The sequence below is a fragment of the Aptenodytes patagonicus genome, chromosome 1 (assembly GCF_965638725.1).
Source record: "Aptenodytes patagonicus chromosome 1, bAptPat1.pri.cur, whole genome shotgun sequence".
In the NCBI taxonomy this organism is placed as follows: domain Eukaryota; kingdom Metazoa; phylum Chordata; class Aves; order Sphenisciformes; family Spheniscidae; genus Aptenodytes; species Aptenodytes patagonicus.
The window spans coordinates 77,489,575-77,502,260 of record NC_134949.1 but is presented as its reverse complement, the minus strand read 5'-3'; the positions used below and the strand labels follow the sequence as shown (position 1 = coordinate 77,502,260).

At 43.9% G+C, this 12,686-nt stretch overlaps 1 protein-coding gene across 10 annotated transcripts in view; it reads right to left on the bottom strand.

Moving 5' to 3' along the window:
* PPFIBP1 (PPFIB scaffold protein 1) overlaps positions 1-12,686 on the bottom strand; it is a 117,993-nt gene that overhangs the window by 84,485 nt on the left and 20,822 nt on the right. For all 10 annotated transcript variants that reach the window (XM_076343514.1, XM_076343544.1, XM_076343536.1 and 7 more), the window contains exon 2: positions 266-341. The gene's annotated coding sequence lies outside the window, so the exon portion shown is untranslated. The remainder of the gene's footprint in view (positions 1-265; positions 342-12,686) is intronic.

Below are 12,686 nucleotides of genomic sequence, written 5' to 3'. Positions count from 1 at the left end.
GTGGAAAGCCTCCCTGAATCTAAACAGCGGTTCAGACTGTGTTAAGTGATGGCTATCCTTTAAAAGATACCAAATAAATGGATGTCTATACAAGCAGAAGCAGCATGACATTCTTCTACAGCTGCTGCTGGAAGCCGTATACAGCATAATTTTAATAACATTTGAAATAAAAGCCTAAAGGAGCTGTTGTGTAAGGTATCAAGCAAAAAAAACAGCAGATATGTAGATATTAGACATCAGCGATGCGGTGGGTTAGATTACTCACCCAGAGGAACAGACTTAATGCTGATCTCTGCTGTCACTCTTGAGCAAGTACCACTGATGCATATAAACTTCTGACACTGAAAAGAGAGAAATAAAGAATTTAATTAATCACTACAAAGTCTGAGGTGACTTAACAGTGATATCTTACAAAAGTTTATCATCAAGTAACACAGGATACAGGAAGCACAGTGGATGACATACATAACAGCATTTAAAAAAGCCAATACCAAGACATTAAAGGATGACAACTGATGTACAAAGAGGAAATGAGCTTGTTATTCCAAATAATTCCCAGAAACATTCTCTCTCAGTATTTCTACATTACATGGTTGGCCTGTGCCTGCCCTCCACCTTCCCAGCTGATCACACATGTATAACACAAAATGAAGAAGGTGAATGACGCCTTGCAAGGCTTCCTTCTCGCTATTGCGACCTCCAAAAATCCCAATCAGTCACCCCACGGCATGGAACGTCTAGAGATCAGAGCGTGCAGTGAAGCCAGTGGAAGTCAGAGCAGCCCATAGTACTGAACCAACCCTGCAGCTCGTTCCCAACAGCTGTTCCTGAGTCTCTTTACTATGACTATTTTGGGAAATCAAAGATGTTCTCTGCTACTGTAGTTTGACAGAAAGTTTTAGTCATGGATACTCCCATCTACAGATTGTGGTCAAAATAAGAGCTATTTGGTGTGGGAAGCTTGACAAAATTGTTCCGGGAGAAGGTTCTGGGTAAACTTTGAATTTGAAATGCAAAAGGGAAGTTTGGGGAATAAAACTCCAGACCAATAACAAAGAACTTCCAAACCTAGGCAATTACGTGAGCTCCCATTAGAAGAGACTTAAGAATCAGTAACTCATATATGAGTGCTCAGTGAAATACAGCTGGTAGAAGGATTGAAACAACCAGGAACACTCCAGTGTACCCCCACCTGGGACACCGCGCCGGCACACTGAGATGCTGCTCTGAACAAAAATCACACCAAGAGCAAGAACAGATCTTGCCAAATTGACAGAAGTTTTGGACGAGCAAGCAACATGATCAGAAAGCAAAGAATTGGCTCCAAAAAAAATGTAGGGCTAAAGAGACACAGACTAACTAGTTGTTGACTTGGGACAACAAAGACCAACTGCAAATATCCAGAAGGTGTAAACTAGAACAGAGAGAATTCAGCCCGTGCATGACTGGGAGATAAGCACACACAAAAAAAAGCATTTTCAGCTCTAGATACTAAAAAGCTATAATAGATGGTCTCAGGGCACACAAATGATTGGGTGCTCATTGCTTCTTAGAGCAGTTTTTTTAGACTAGAGTTAACAAAAACACTAGGGAAAAAAAATTACACAGAACACAAATGACAGGGACATATCAGTCGGTGCAAGCAGACTCCATCACAGGACTGGGGCTTCAGGCTATTGCAACAGAGTAATTATGTACCGAGCCCTGTGCAACACAGAAAAAAAACATCTGTCAGATGGAAAAAGAGACAAAATGTGGTAGGCGGAGAAAAAAAATATTTGAGGTTTCTATAAAGGGTACTGCACAATGTCATGTATGAAACTACAAAGCTAGGGGAAAAAAGTTAGTTAACAGTGTTATTTTAAGTCTGCTTAAAGGAATACCAAGGGCTGAAATGGAAAACCTATAATTAGATGGAGCTTCTCCCCTTCATTCCAAATACTCAACTCTAGCTGAGCCAGACGAGGCTCCAAATTCACAGGATCTTTGGGATTCCCACTGCCCGGGCTGCCAGGACCCACAGGCAGCAGTTGGGCAGAGGGGAAGGAGATGTGGAGCGCAGCGGCTGTGGGATTTTGACATGGCTGTGTGGAGCTGGCTGGCCAGCCAGCTGCCTGCTGTCGCAGCTGGTCTGTCCCTCTTGACACCTGCTTCAGAGGCACTCAACAGCCTTGCCCCAATGTCCTCATCGTCTTCTCCACTGCAGAAAGCATTTCCAGTGCAGGAAAGTCCAGATAGCTTTTCAGAACAAAGCTCCGTCCCAGCCCTGCCAGCTCTGTCTCCCTCCATCGATGCTGTCTTTAAGGACGGGAGAGTCACGCTCCCCATGAGTGCAGATGTCCGATAGATTTGCTCTTCCTGGTGTGGGGCGCTGGCAGTACCACAGCTATTCCCAAGCCTCTCTACCATGACTATTTTGGTAAGTCAAAGATGTTCTTTGTTACTGTGGTTTGACAGAAAGTTTAGTCATTTCCTTCTCAGCAGAGTCAGAGTTACACATACACAGCCCACACCTCGGGCAAGCTGTATGGCCGCTCGGTATCTAATGAGGAAGGGAACGCTTGCATGCGTTTCTCAAAAGTGAACTAACTGCCTTAGACCCTACCTTGTGAACTGTCACCACAAGGATTCAGTTTGTTTCAAAGGCTGCTAGGGAAGTGGTCTACATTTCCCCTCTTCCCCCGCTTCCTTCCTTCCTCAAACTCAATTTAATTTTTACTAATGAGCTTCCCCAGAAATCTCAGACTCCCTCTAATCCTACAGCTAAGGAAACCTCTCTCGCACACCCTCACCTCTGAAGACTGTTTTCAAAAGTAATTCCCATAGGGCTGCCTGTGACGTTCACCTCAGTATTTCTCCTGGCTGAACGGGGCACAGGACATAGAGATCCAAGGGCCTTTACCCTGCGACCTGCATTAGGATGCCAGGAAGGCTGGCAGCCCCGGGAGAAGTCTGGAGCTCGGGGATGCTGGGTGAAAACTGAGACTTGTTCAACTTCTGGGAAAGGGTGGGGTTTTTCTGGTTTAGGTGGAAGGGTAAATTATCATCCAAGAACAGCAACCGAGGGAATAGCTGCATGTGTGATTTATCATCACACATGATAAATGTGCCACAAAGCCCCGATCAGAGGGCACATGGGCAGCCAGGCATCTGGGGGATGGGAGTTCTCCAGCCTCAACAGCAAGAGCTAAGCTCTCCGCAGACACCAAGTTCAATGCAAGCACAGTTTCAGTATTGAAAAAACAACCTCCCAGAAAACCACACTCATAATCAAGAGCTAATTTTTAGGAATGGACATTTAAGAAGTGTGGGACTAGGCAAACCAGGTGAGGTAAAAGTTAATTGCATTTTTGCTTTCATACAGAGAACAACGCAAATATAGATGCCCTGGAGGAACCTTTCTGGTATCACCAGGAAAAAAAACAGTACTACAAGACAAACATAAAATGAGAGAGGTGCAAGATGTGAATTTTTTTTGTCCTTTCCAGACCATAATCTCTTAACTAGGAAGAAAACACAAACCCTAATCCTATAGTCTTGCAAGTTCAGCAATAATATTTTACCTTGCCAATCAAGGGTTTTCTACAATAGCCACCCATTTTTTTTTTCAGATTAAAGGAGCATGATTGCATGCAATTACACGCTGTATGAATTTAAACAGGACACAACCTTATGCCTAAAGATCTGAAAAATTCACACGTTGCACTGCATTTAGGGGCATGGCTTACCCGGAAAGCAGCAGCACCATTTCTTTGCTTTGTGCCTACTAGAAGCTTTGTTTCAGGAACATTTTTGGAAGAATGAGAGTACTGCAAGCAAATAATCTGGTTTATGTCTGTTCTTTACTAGATAAAAATAAAGATCTGCTTTGCCTAATCATTTCTGATCAAGAAAAGAAGGGCTTTGCATTACAAGATCTGAGAGAGCCCCTCCTCTCTACTAAAAGCAAAAATGACTCTGTAACATGGGACCCAAGTAGTCACAGCCCAATTCAAATTATTTCTCCTTCCCACACACTTGCTTCACATCTATGTGTTTGTGTTTTAATTAAAAAGCTACTATGACATTCTTCCTGTATTTTTAAAAGAAAACGGGGCGATACATTCCACAGGCAACAGGACTCGAAGTTTGTATTTAAATATCTCCCACCACCCCCTCCAACTCCGTGAGCTAAGGCTCCTGCACACATACACATGCCTGAATCAAACGCGAGGGACAGCCCTGCTCAAGATTACCAGGTTTTGTAATTGGACCATTTACACCTTGAGGACGTGGTCAGACTGGTGGACAAGTCATTCGGGCAATGGACTTGGGATTTTCAGCACCAAGAAATCACACAGGAAGGAGGGGACCTGGGCAGAAGGGCTGCAGCTGCCGAGGACAGCATCAGCCAGACAGCAAAGCTCAGCCTGCCGCATGGGACTACTAAAGAAGGTGGCCATAGTTTCCCAGACAGGGAGTGTTTCTTGAAATCCACGGTGAAGGTTCAGACAAGCTGCTCTGCCCTGCGACCGGAGCTGACGCTGCCTGTAACACTGACAGCTCGAAGCAGGCACGGTTGCCTCTCCAGGAAACATTTGACAATGGCCGGTGCTTCCCTGGTGGTCAGCAGCTCCACGCCCATCCTGACCTCTCATCCCTTCAGAGCAGGGACACGAAAGCCTCTGCTTTCTCAAGGATCTCTTCTGACAGCCACCCCTTTCCGCAGCTTGGCTGCCAGAAGAGGTGGCAAGAGGCCTCCTCGGCCAGGAAGCCTCCTCTGCCTACCCCTTTGTCTGCCACACACACTCCTCGGGGCAACAAAACACGAGCAAGCACTCAACTTCTTCCAGTCACCCTCCACCCACAGCCAAGACACGTCTTCCCAAAAGTCCAGCCGCACTTGCAGGAGCTCAGCCAAGCCGTGGCTTCACACAAGCATACATGGAGGCTCCCACGCAGACAAAGCTCCTTCTTGTCGAGGCATGCACAGGCGTCTCTGCAATCTCATTATTTGGCTTCCCCCAGATCTATACATATTAGAAGTTACTTTTGCACAACTCGGCCATACACCTTCACCCTTTCCAATGGTAATACCTAGCTCATGCTGGGCAGTACAAAGCAACATCTTTTTTTTTATTTTTTTTAAAGCTTACATTGAGAAGATTCTTGCTTGAGAAGCATATTTGATGCTTGTGTACTCTGCCTTTAGTCTGTGTTAATAGACCATTTTTCCTTTTAATTTTTTTTTCACTTTAAAGAATGAATCAATAGCTACTAGATATAACTTGACTCAGAAATTTATGAAGGAAAATTAATAACATGTATACTTCCAAGGAAGTCACTAATGCAGGCTGACCGTGTGCAGTTATCTTGCCTTGGAAAGGTGGGCAGAGGATTTAAAGCCAAGAAGCAAAGCAATGAAGAAACACTAATAAATCAAATGATTTGAGGACCTAATGATTTTCCACAGAAAAAGTCATTGATGCACGTCTTTTATTTTGGTACGCTAACGGTACAATTTTCTGTAAAAGGCCTTTGGGCAAAGGCTAGTTTGAACCTGAATGGAAGTTGTCAGGGCTGCAGCTTGAATAATTTCCCCACATTTGTATACATCATCTATCCACACCAATTATCACCTACCAACACGCAATCTCTCTCACATTTAAATCACCCTGTCCCCAGATACATTTTTCAGCTGCTGCAGACCATGCAACAGATCTCTTATTTATGATGGGACAGGCTAGGTGCACTTAGACAAACACATAAAACACAGATGCTTTAGCCCTTATCTTTATTTTTGGTTTCTAGAAGGCTGTACATCTTTTGACACAGACAAAAACAACACACAGCATACACATTAACAAACCAATCTGGTTTTGGATATTACTACACCCACAGCTGAAACACAAAACAGTACTTGTCCATCCTGCAAGTGACAGTCTTGAGCTTAAAAAATAAGTTTCGATCCAAAACCGAGGGGTCTGGCACACATAGAAACCCAAAGTGAAAAGTGAAGGAACCTGAGCAAAACTAACCACATCTTTACCTGCAGTGACCCAAACAGGTGATATCTCATACAACAACATTTCCTACCACAGAACAGTACATTTGAACAATGTACAAGTACAAATGTCACTGAATCAACATACCAGCATTGGAAGATACAGACAACATAGCCAATTGCCACAGCAGAGAAACACTTTCTGGAAGCATAATAAAATATTATAAATAATCTCCTGAGTCAGAGAAGAATAACACCAGACAGACCATTTAATGAAGTATTTGTAAGATTAGTAGCAAGAACGAACTGCAGAAGGTTTAAATAAAAGCTTTCAAATCACTAACTTACCAGAGTTTAAGTGAAACTAGACATGATTTACACAAGGAAAAAGAATTTATGACTAATCTATGACTAATTTTATATTAATCACTGACTGAGTCCATATCTGAATTGGAGCGCCACTCCATGCAGTTTCTGTCAGCTAGTGCTTTGTTTTTATTCTACAAGCCAAAGCAACAGGTTATATGCAGTTTATCATCTGTGAAAACGCAGACGTCAGTTGATGGAAGATCTATAAGTGACTGGAAGACATGGAAGATTATTCTATGAACTTAATTGAAGATCTCATGCCCCCAGCGCCCATGTTATGCAAGCAGTGTGGTAAGAAGTCTGTGCAATCAGATATGAGAGAATTCAATCATCCTGGAAGACGTTTTCCATAGCACAAATTTGACCCCACCAAATACCGGTCTTGTCAGTATTCTGCCTCTTTCATAGTTATGTCAAGCTTGCTGACACCAAGGTGACTAAAGCCACTGATCTTGTTAATCACATGGCAACCCGGAGCACACAGGGTGGACGGCCATCTTCAGGCATCACTTCCGTCCTTGTGTAAATACCAATAACCAGTTGGTGTCTCAAGCAGCCCTGGTTCTGGAAGCCAAGAGGCTGCAAGAGTTTCATTAGAGGAGACTGCTTTTTTAGGGTGAGGTGATCACAATGGGCTGTAACACTGCTATCACTAAACTAACACGAAAAGATTATCAAAGTGTTTTCTGTCTCACAGGCACCAGTTTGGTCTTACTTTTCTACAGATGCAAAAGAGCCAAGAAAAGCCTCCATGTGCCTCTTGGTTGGAGGTTTGTAGGACACATTCAACCTTGGCATGCACCGTCAAATGCAAAAGGCGCTACTCTATCAGTGTTGTTCATCTTCTTAATCTGACTGGTGTTGCCACATACTGGTTTCTGTCTTCCTTCCCAACTCTACTAGAAGTAAGCACAAGACATTTCTTAACAAAAAGGGATCAGGCTCACACATAAGGTTTGCCACAACATCTTCCAGGAAGATGCCCACCCTTCAATTATCTTGAATTATTATGGGCATCCTTCACTTTGAAGTTCAGTCACAGCAATACTTTGCCATTCCTAGAAGGAACTTAAATAGCTCCAACACCACAAAGTTATAAAATCCTCTTAGTGAGGCACACACATCCAAATTCTGTGTTTCCAGAGCTGAGAAGTGAGGTGGAAGCTATGCAAACAGCAAAAACCAAAAGCACTTATCAGGAAAAGGAACAAAATACATTCTTTTGATGTTGTTAAGAAGAGGCAGCCAAAAGATTTGAGTTAAAAAACCCTAGAAATTAAGATCAACGTAACTAGATGCTTTGCCAGCTTCACAAGTAAGTTTTATACATTTATTTTACTATTTCTCCATGCAGACACTTCAGTTGTTTCAGCCCTTTTAAGTTGGTTACATGCTAATATACATGCACACAACAGGATTCAGCTGTCGTGTTTTCATATGCACTGCAAATAATCCTGAAAATACCATTTCTACTAATCACATTGTTCCACACAGTTTTAAAGCACATGATTTCAGAATAAAACCCTCACCACATATTTTTGGCCTGGATTCTAAAGGAAATTAAGTTTATGTGGTAGTGTTGTTTGTCAGTCCTCACCCTGTTAAACTTTCAACTCGCTAGTCAATTTTGACGACATTCAGCAGAAGGCAAAGGGATCCAAATAGATGTCACGTTCTTACATCTTTGGGAGAAATTAGTACGTAGGTAGAAGAGACACATCCAAATTAGCCTCACACGGAGTCAAACTCTGCTGCAAGAAGTCAGCAATTCCCTGCCTTGTTTGGCCCAGCAGCCGCTCCGTCAGCATCTGCACGTGGGCATCCAGCGCACATGTTGACTCCTGTGTGGCCAACATGAGCGACACTGGAGAGAAACCACAGACCAAGCCAAAAGGGAGGGAAAAGATAATTTGGAGATAAGGAACAGCGAAAATGAAGAGGTCCAAAGAGAAGGATCACAGGTCATGGTGGACAGAAGGCCAATGCACACAGGGGAAACAGAATCGTAAAGAACTAGGTTTTGTAAAATCTGCTACCTGAGGGATAGTTGGTAGCAGCTCTTTGCCATCTCCATACCTACAAGCACGATAATATCCTTTCCCTGCCCTCCTTCCACCCCCTGGAAAGCTCACAACACACCATTCTCCCACCACATCCTGGGCTAGTTGTTTACAAGACGTGTTTCATCTTCAGATACCCACAAATAATGCTGGATGGTACTGGGTCCACAAATGGACCATGCCTTCAGCTATCAGACGGGACAGGAGCAGCACAGCAGCAACCAAGCTCACACTTGGGAAAGAGCCGGGGCAGACTAGACCCACCGCAATCCACCTGCATCACAGCTGCAACAGAAAGCAAGACCTCTCTCCAGAACTGTCACCTACGAATTGCAGCCACCTTCCCCTTCACCCAGGAAAGGAGAAATGCACACCGCATCCCACGAAGCTCTTGCTAGGGAATGGAAGCAACCCAGAGGCACTACTGAAAGACGACCAAACACCACCACCTGTAAGGAGTACAAAGGGAACAAAGCTGAATCGATATCACTTGCAACCTATGTGGGTTGTTTTTGCCCAAGGAGCTCTCAGTATCATAAACCTGGACAGCTATTAGGGGATGAGAAGTATAATCAAATTATCCCTACTTCAGAAGAAGGGGAGGGCCGAGGGCCAGAAACAAGCAATAACTATCCTGAGAGGTGCCAAGCAGCCAGGACAGGGCAAGGGGAGCATGCTGCAGAGCCAGGATGGACATCCACCCCCAGCCAGGGCTGAGCCACCCCAGGACAAGTCCCACAGCCACCAGTGGCAAGTGAGGCTCACCCCACTCTCTCTCTATGCTTAGCAGCTAACAGATAGACAGCGGGAGGTTTTATTTTTGTTAGTTCTTAGAAACAAACGCTTCTGCACCATGAAAGCAGAATGCAAATATCTCCTCCCCACACCCCCACAAGCCTTTTTGGTTTAGTTTGATTTTATGCAAGAATCTTCTTTATAGCCAACGTATTACAGCACTTTATTTAAGGAGTAAGTAAGGATGCTGCCACCAGCATTAAATACCCTTTCACTAACAATTACAGGGCATTATCCTCAGAGGAAAAAACTTCATTAGCTTTCAGTCTCTCTCCTTCTTTAAAGAGGTCAGTGTCTTGCAACAACAGAAAAAACAGTTTTTTCTCTCAGGGAAAATACCATAGTTGCAGTTCAAGACACAGAAAAGATGCAGGCAGAGCACAAGACTCATGGGATAAACAATGAGATGCAAAATCATTGTCCCCTTCTAGACCATCACTTCAAGTTCAGACCAATTAGACAACAATTTAAAAAGTCACCAGCAGCAGCTCTCTCCATCCCCTCCATGATCTTAACATGCAAACCATGTGATGGCAGCCCACTTGTCAGAGGGCACTTTATCCAGCCCTCAGTCTGAAGCCCTGTGCGACCACAGCCATCAGGCTCTGCAGGAAGCAGGGTTGGACGGCCACAACAGCCCAAACAGGTCCATCACTGCAGCAAACGCCCCGGATCAAAAGTAGCACGTGTCCTGACAGCAGTGTGGAAAAGACGCTGGTCCAGTCAGGAGCACTGGATCTGTCCTGTGATGAGCTGCTCTTTCTCCAGCTGCGATAGTCTGACTCCTCTTACTAATAGCAGGGTGCTGGCATCTATAGCCCAGGGCTCTGAGCCAAGCACTGCAGCGTGTCAAGAGCAAGGTGGCGAGGTTTATGGAACAGAGCTTCGAAACACTGGGGCTGGGAACGAGACAGAGCCTGAGCATAAAAATAAAGGTTTCCAACAAAAAAAAAAACCAACCTTAAATGACAATGAATTACGACCGACAAATGCATCGTAGCAGAGCCTGAAACAGAGCCAGGTGGGGATATCTGACCCCAGAAAGCAGTATCCTCATTTACGAGCTTTCCACTCAACTTGGTCCTATTAACTCTCCTACTTCACCCACCCAGTTTTCACTCTCATGGAAAAACAAGCAGCCTTGACCACCATAGCAGCCAAGCAGAAACTAGTTCAGTGAAAGCTAGTTTCATATTTCACACGAAATGTGAATAAATAAATATTTCATATTTAATTGGTTAGTTGGTTTTGTGGAAGGGAGGTTGTTTGTTTTTTTAAGGAAAGAGGCAAACTTTGCTTAGACTCCAAAATGGAAGTCGGATGTGAAAGAACTACTTACAAGGTGCTGGCGGCAAACAAGTGCACCACTAAGTTATGTGTTGCGTTGTGTCTTCATTTAGAAATCACCTAATAATCATCTTCCCCATGGGGGACAGTTAATATTAGAAGCCACATACATACTACACAAGGATGTCTCTATTAAACATCCTACATAAGGATGTTCCTAGAATCCAGTGATTTCGCAAAACAGATTTTTAACTGCTGTGTAAAATTTGGGCCACAGCAAAAAGACTTCAATGTCACTTAATCTGATTATTTTCAGCCACGTAAACTGGGGAAAGGGCCATATTCTGAGAGGTGGTGGAGCACAGGGAGACCCCATCCCCTGCGCAGAAGGGCAGGGTGAAACCTAAGCCTTTCACTGGAAGACTGCAGAGTCCGTCCCCTCGAGCCATACCTAAGAGTACGTGTTGCTGTTCCATGGAGGAGATGGTGGAAGCGATGGAGAAGGGATAAGCAGACAAGGTCTTTTCAGAGAAAGTCACCATCATACCTCTCACCTTCTGCAATCCAACCCACCCCCATTACCGTACATGGTGATTTACTCTTGTTAGAGCCCCCTCCACAGACAATATGAGACATTGCTTCAGTGATGGTGTCAGGATATAGAGAAAAGGCTTTCAGGTGACAGCATGTTTCTGCCTCAGTTGCTTTTATCCTGAAATATCCCTTAAGAATCCTATAAATTTGTGGAGGGGAAAAAATAGCCTCCCATACTTAACCAAATAGTAAAATACAGCTCCTGTGTTATCTACAGGGCAAGTCATCATTGGCAAAAACATTGGGTTTCATGGGGTACAGTACAAAGGAATACATAAGAATACAGGTAAGTTGTTCTGAATTTGTACCCCAGTACTTTCCAGTGGCTGCCTTAAGTGCTTTTGTGATCGTAAGCAGTCAGTTGTTAAAATCTTCACTAGGAACAGGAGCACTGCCCCAAAAAGAGGCAAAGGCCATTTTACTTTGATTTCCACAAAAACCCCTAGCTACTGAGCTCCAACACAACTTTCACTTCCCATTCATTCCTCGTTTACTACCTTGTGCACAGTAAACAGAGTTAGAAAGTCCATCATTGAACCATGAGCATCCTGGGGTCTTGTCACTGGGGAAAACATTTTACTGTAACAACCACCAGCACAAGAGGGTCACCTCATTGAACAGTCCGGGAGAAGGCAAACCATATTCTTACTTTTGTGTAACTTGTCAAGGTAACTCCTTAGGTATAGCACATCTCTAACGCCAGCGAAGACAAGGTCTAGCAGATGTCAAACTTGGAGAGCCCTTAATTTAAAAGAGGATGCAAGTCAAGACAAGCATCAGACAGGACTACATAAAGGCAATGCTCTACAGAGGGTAATCTACATGAACCAGAAGAGCATGAGAAATGAAGTGCAGAGAAGAGACAGACAGATTGGGAAGAGTTTGTACGAGCTGTGTGTGCAACACTGAACAGCCTGCCGCACGGAGAAGCCGGCTAGCTTTCTTCTGCAGAGAAACATGTCTCAAGCACAGGGCTGCCAACACGCAACACCACATTCTTTTTTAATTCAGGATTTTTTTTCCCATTCTTTATGCAAGCTGGGGACCCGCAGGCTGAGAGATCACCTGCTGCAAGATGAAATTACTAAGACAGCTTACCACAGGTCCTGCCAGGCTCATTAAACCACAGTAACCCTCACACACACAGCAGCAATGCAGCTGGTGATAATGCATTTCCCCTTCCTGCTTGCATCACCAACTCTTACTCATTAGGGCAGTTATTATAATCTTTATATAGAACTCCTTTATGTAGCCTAATTTGCCAAGAACTAATCGCTCTCCTCTTCCCCTGGTAATACAAATGAGACAGAGCTGTAAAGTGATTTCATTTGCCGTTTATTCCATGGCTCTCCTTTCCAAAAGTTTCTTTCAGATGTTCTGTATGAAGCCAGATATGTTGGGTCATTAGAAAACGTCTCAGAGATACACAATGTTTCATCAAGTTTTGTGTGGAAAAGATGAGTAATTTAGGAAGCTGTACATCTTTGAGTTTAGTTGGCATTTCTTGCCAAAAGAAATCCATTAACTTCCTTCCTTTAAAAAAAAAAAAAAAAGCCCAGAAAGCCCTGAAGAATTCAACTCTCCACTCAGAGCAGGGT